This window comes from Tenrec ecaudatus, chromosome X, assembly GCF_050624435.1.
Source record: "Tenrec ecaudatus isolate mTenEca1 chromosome X, mTenEca1.hap1, whole genome shotgun sequence".
NCBI classification, from domain to species: domain Eukaryota; kingdom Metazoa; phylum Chordata; class Mammalia; order Afrosoricida; family Tenrecidae; genus Tenrec; species Tenrec ecaudatus.
In genome coordinates, this window is record NC_134548.1 from 94,602,712 (window position 1) to 94,609,072 (window position 6,361).

Genomic DNA, 6,361 nt, shown 5'->3' on the forward strand with positions numbered 1-6,361 from the left:
ATTGTAAAACATAAAATATTGCTTTATATTACATGTATTAATATGATAGACATGATTCTGCCTTTGTGAGTTAATGTTATTGGAATTTTTACCCTAGCATCAATCCCCATTGTTGGTGTAAACAATGCCAGTCACTTAAGATTTTAATCTGCACAAATGAATAATTAATTTAATGCAATTCAGAGCTATTCTATGCTTGTATAATTTCCATTTCTCAACAGTGTGTTAAATGTTATACCAATGGATACATTAATAACACTATCAATAGATTTAGCTTATGCCCCAGGAGGATGATTGACAATGTTCTTTATCTTGGAACAGTGAGCCCCCTAAAGTAAACCAGAGGTGTATGCCAACTATAGATGTGTGAATGGATTTGGGGATTGCACTTAGTTCTAGGCCCAATCTAAGAACAATTCGTTCTTATGACATAGAACTGCTCGATGTTTGCCCTCATGAAGAGATCACTGGTGATATGGGCGATACAGCAGTGTGGTGAAGAACGCAGATGGTGGCCAGCTATCAAAAAGAACAGCCTGTGTGTTCTTAAAGACTTGTCTTCAAACAAGCAGCCAAATAAGAGTCCACGCGACCTCATCTTTGTCAGTGCACAAAATGGTGCCTTACAACCTACTGGTGACCCACCTCCAGTAAGCCCTGAGTGTGCGGCAGTACCAAGGCCTCAGTCCTGTGCCAATGGGCCAAGGTGTCCATGAGGCACTTCGAGCCCACCGAGTACATCCGCTATGACCCACTGGAGAAGAACATTAACATCGTTCGCAAGCGACTGACCAGGCCTCTGGCTCTGTCTGAGAAGATCGTGTATGGCCACCTGGATGACCCAGTCAGCCAGGAGATTGAGCTGGGAAAGACGTGTCTGTGGCTGTGGCCGGACCGTGTGGCCATGCAGGACGCCACGGTCCAAATAGCCATATTGCAGTTCATCATTAGTGGGTTGCCCAAGGTGGCCGTGCCGTCCACTATCCACTGTGACCACCTGATCGAGGCCCAGTTTGGGGGTGACAGAGACCTGCGCCGAGCTAAGGACATAAACCAGGAAGTGCATAATTCCCTGGCAACTGCAGGTGCCAAGTACGGCGTGGCTTCTGGCAGCCTGGTTTAGGAATCATCCACCAGATCTTTCTGAAAAACTACGCATACCCTGGGGTTCTTCTGATTGGCACTGAGGCCTTGGGGGTATCTGCATTGGGGTTGGGGGTGCTCATGCAGTGAACGTCATGGCCGGGATCCCATGGGAGCTGAAGTGCCCCAAGGTGATTGATATGAAGCTGACCGGCTCACTCTCTGGCTGGAGCTCCCCCAAATATGTGATTCTGAAGGTGGCGGGCATCCTCATCGTGAAGGGGGACACAGGTGCCATCGTCTAGTACCAAGGGCTCAGCGTTGACTCCATTTCCTGCCCATGGCAACAATCTGCAACATGGGCACAGAAATCGGAGCCACCACCTCCGTGTTCCCTTACACCCACAGAATGAAGAAGTACCCGAGCAAGACGGGCCGGGAAGACATTGCCAGTATTGCCCACGAATTCAAGGAAAACCTGGTGCCGGACCCCAGCTGCCATTATGATCAGCTGGTGGAAAATAACCTCAACTAGCTGAAGCCGCAGATCAAAGGACCTTCACACCCGACCTGGCCCACCCTGTGGCCGATGTGGGTAAAGTGGCCGCGAAGGAAGGGTGGCCCCTGGACATCCGAGTGGGTCTTATCGGCAGCTGCACCAACCAACTCGAGCTACGAGGACTTGGGGCGCTCGGCAGCTGTGGCCAAGCAGGCGCTGGCTCACGGGCTCAAGCGCAAGTCCCAGTTCATCATCATGCCAGGCTCTGAGCAGATCCGGGCCACCATTGAGGGGGTGGCTACGCATAGACCCTGACAGATGTGGGCGGTATCGTTCTGACCAACGCCTGTGGCCCCTGCATTGGTCAGTGGGACAGGAGAGACTTCAAGAAGGGAGAGAAAAACACCATTGTCACCTCCTACAACCGGAACTTCACTGGTCGCAACGATGCCAACCCCAAGACCCACGCCTTTGTCACATCCCCAGAGATTGTCGCAGACATGGCCATTGCCGGCACCGTCAAGTTCAACCCAGGCAACGACGGGAAGAAATTCAAGCGGGAGGCTCCGGACGCATACGAGCTTCCCTGCACAGTTTGACCCTTGTCAGGACACCTACCAGCAGCCCCCCGCCCCCCGCCAAAGGACAGCAGTGGACAGCGGGTAGACGTGAGCCCCACCCGCCAGTGCCTGCAGCTCCTGGAGCCTTTCGACAAGTGGAACGGCAAGGACCTGGAGGACCTGCAGATCCTCATCAAGGTCAAAGGGAAGTGCACTTGACCACATCTCGGCCGCCGGCCCCTGACTCAAGTTCAGAGGGCACCTGAACAACATCTCCAATAACCTGCTCATTGGCACCATCCACACTGAAAACGGGCAAGGTCAACTGTGCGCAACGCCGTCACCCAGGAGTTCGGCCCCGTCCCACACACGGCCTGCTAGTACAAGAAACAAGGCATCAGGTGGGTGGTGGTCAGAGACAAGAACTACGGTGAGGGCTCCAGCTGGGAGCACGCAGCGCTGGAGCCCCGCCACCTCGGGGGCCAGGCCATCATCACCAAGAGCTTCGCCAGGATCCACGAAACCAACCTGAAGAAACAGGGCCTGCTGCCCCTCACCTTCGCCGAGCCCGCTGACTACAACAAGATCCACCCCGTAGACAAGCTGACCATCCAGGGCTTGAAGGACTTTGCTCCCGAGAAACCCCTGAACTGCATCATCAAACACCCCAACGGGACCCAGGAGACCATCTTCCTAAACCACACTGTCAACAAGACTCAGATCGAGGGGTTCCAGGCTGGCAGTGCGCTCAACAGGATGAAGGAGCTGCAGCACCTAGGCCGCTGCCTGCCTGCTTGTCATCCATGCAAGTGCAGCCTGCGCTTCATCAGGACTGGAGCTGAGCCAGCCCCACCACGGGGCCACACACTCCACCTGACCCTCCTCAGTCACGCAGTGACCATGGGGTTCTTAGATGGCCTGTCCTTCTGGTTCCAGTTCCAGCCATTCTGGAGCCGGTCTGTGCACGCTATTTATTCTGATGACCTGCCTGAGGAAAGTGTTCTTGTGCCAGACCATTTCACTGGAGGCTAAAGGGGTCTAGAGAACCATTTGTTCTTAAAGAAAAGAAGAGTCACAGTTCACGGGCAAAAAAATAAAGAAAGAAATAAAGTGAGGAGTCAACTATGTCCACATGACAGAAGCACACCAATCTGTGTGATCCAAAGATTAGAAATAATAAAATCCAAATCTGAAAGAAGAGATTATATCAAAGCTTACATTGTGAACACACAGTTTGCAGAAGGCTAGATTTGCACAAGGCTGTTGATGAGATTGGAAGCTGAAAATCCACTTGTAAGGTCCCTACATTGTTTAAGGTTTTAGTGAATATCCTCTAATTATAGTGGAGTGATATGGATAACCTTTCTGTCAGACAGAGAACATTGTAAACTCAATTATGGCAGATGTAGTTACTGTAGGTTAAAATGTAATGACTTATTTTATCTCCTTTCCACCCATTTTTAAAATTGTTTCATTTTTTTGTTCGTTTGCTTTTTTAATTGAAGGGCAAGGACACATTGATTGAGCCTTCAGTGAACTGCCTCTGGCAATGAACCAGGCATGTAAATAACATTGCTAGCAAGCCAAATACAATGGAAAGTCGATTGTTGCAGAACTAGTTAGGATAAAATCTAACACCTTATTATTTGATCTCCCTTATGACCCATTTTAAATATGTTCTACTTTTTAATGTTTCCTGCTTTATTTTCTATTGAGGGTTTTCTCTGGTTTACTTTATTACTGCTGTGGTCGTTTTACTCTCTATGTTTTCCAGTATATGAACTCCAGGATGGGTGGATCTATAAAGATAATAACAATAATGTGTTTAATGGCTTATCGGGGAGTGTTTGTGTGGGGGGGGATTGAGTGGAAATTGGGAGCTGGTAACAGTAGATGCAGGAAGGAAGAAAATGTTCTCTAACTGATTAAGGTGATTATTGTGCAACTGTTTATAATAATTGAAGTGCATGATAAGTGAATTGTATGTCAATAAAACTACTATAAAAAAGAAGATTCTAAGAGAACTCTAAACAGGATAGATCTTAAAAGAAAAACACCATGATCTATAATAGTCCAACTCTCCAATTTTATGGAAAAGGAGAAAATTCTAAATGCATCTTGTGTTAAAAGAAGAGTCAAATACAAAGGAAAACTGATAAGAATAAGCTTTAACTTCTCAGGAGAAAGCATGCAGGCAAGAGGATAATGGAGTCACATATAGCAAATTATGAAAGAAAAACAGAAACATCTACCCAAGAATTTTATATCCAGTAAAATGATCACTTCAATACTGTGAAGAAATAAAGGTGCTTTATATCCAGTAAAATGATCCCTTCAATACTATGAAAAAATAAAGGAAATACTAAAGAAACTTAAAAATCAAGACCAACATTAGCAAAAAAATAATGACAGGATCACTATGGACAAATAATCAACAACAGAAGACAGACATGTTGGCATTACACAGGACAACAGCCCCCCAGAAATCTGTACAATGAAAAGTGCATTCAAAACAATGTAGAAATAGAGGAGGAACAAGATACAAACGCACACACACAAACATAACAAAAGGATAGCATCAAACCCATACATATCAAAATTACACTGAATGTCAATGAATTAAATGTACAAATCAGGAGAGAGAGTAACATACTGAATTAGGAAACAAGACCCATCAATATGCTGTCTACCAGAGAGACTCACTTAAAGTCAAAGACAAAAGTAGACTAAAAATCAAAGTATGGCGGAGAGTGTATAAAGCCAATGGCAACTATAAAAAAGCAAGAGTTGCAATATTGAGCTCTGATAAAATAGACTTCTAAGCAAATCATATGATAGAAGACAAAATTGGACAGTTTATAATGATTAAACAAACAATAGGACAAGAATATATCATTATAAAAACATGACCATAATGAAAACAAAATTATTAAAATTCAGCAATAAAACCTCCACAGAGTTGAAGAGAGAAATAGACAACTCAAATATATATATATATTTGTTGTTGCTGTTAAGGGCCATCAGATCAGTATGGACGCAAGCACAAATGAATTAAACACTACCCAGTACTGCGGCATCCTCACAATGTTCCTATATGGGAGCTCATTGTTACAGCCACTGTGACAATCTGCCCCATTGAAGGTTTTCCACTTTTTCACTGCCCTTCCACTTTACCAAGCATGATGTCCTTCTCCAGGGCTTGAACTTTCCTGGTAGTATGCTTATTGTCAAGACAATATTTTTCCACTACTGCTCATTCCTCTTTTTTCCAACCTCTGCCTTTCAATCGCCAATAATTATCGATGTATCGTAATTGCTTGTTTGATCAATTAAAGAATGAAGGCTTTAGTATAATTCATCAATTTCTGCAACACTAAACTTTGTGTTTTGTACATAAACTTACATAATATTAGCATTCATTGGATTTTCTTAAATTTGAGTAGATATAATCCTATCCCATCAGCAATGTACTTCTACATAGATCTTGAAATATCCTTTTTGAAGAATGATTATGTCTTAATTGTGTCATTTCCAGCATAGTAAACTCGATGCTTTTCTGATTTAAAATGACAAATACCAGTACATTTCAGCTCACTAATACCTATGATATTGCTGCTTATGAGTTCCATTTCATTTTTAACAACTTCCAACTTTCTTAATTTCATACTTTATAAATTTCAGTTAGTAGTATATATTTGAAGCTCTTTTTCTCATTCTGAATCATGCCCCACCACAAAATGAAGATACTGAAGGCATTATTCCCACAGGATTTTCTCCATTCACATTATAGTAGTTCTTGCTATTTAAGTAGGCTTCTCTTCCTTATTCATATTTTAAGTGATTCCATTTAACAGAAAGGCCCATCCCCAGCACTATTTCCAACATTTTCCTGCTTCCATTCATTAGGCTATCATCAGAAGCTGACAATATTTCCAAGGTATACATAAGAGGTTCAATAGTTTGTTCCTCTCTTATGGGTAGTGTGGTAGCTATGCTGAAACCTGTTCATTTTGAGTAATCTTGCTGGCATTTGAAATACCAATGACACAGTTTCCAGAAACACACAAACCACTATAGCATGACAAACTGACAGAACCGAGGTGTTTGGATAAAATAGTAGGAGACTTAAACACACCACTCTCAATGAAGACAGATAATCATTGTGGTAGTTTGATGACTTTATGTCAACCTGAAGATGTATACTAGAATCCTAAAAATA

At 43.9% G+C, this 6,361-nt stretch overlaps 1 pseudogene; it reads left to right on the plus strand.

The window, feature by feature from the left end:
- The first annotated feature begins 615 nt into the window (after window positions 1–615).
- Window positions 616–3,174, plus strand: LOC142433535 (aconitate hydratase, mitochondrial pseudogene; annotated as a pseudogene).
- Window positions 3,175–6,361: the final 3,187 nt, after the last annotated feature.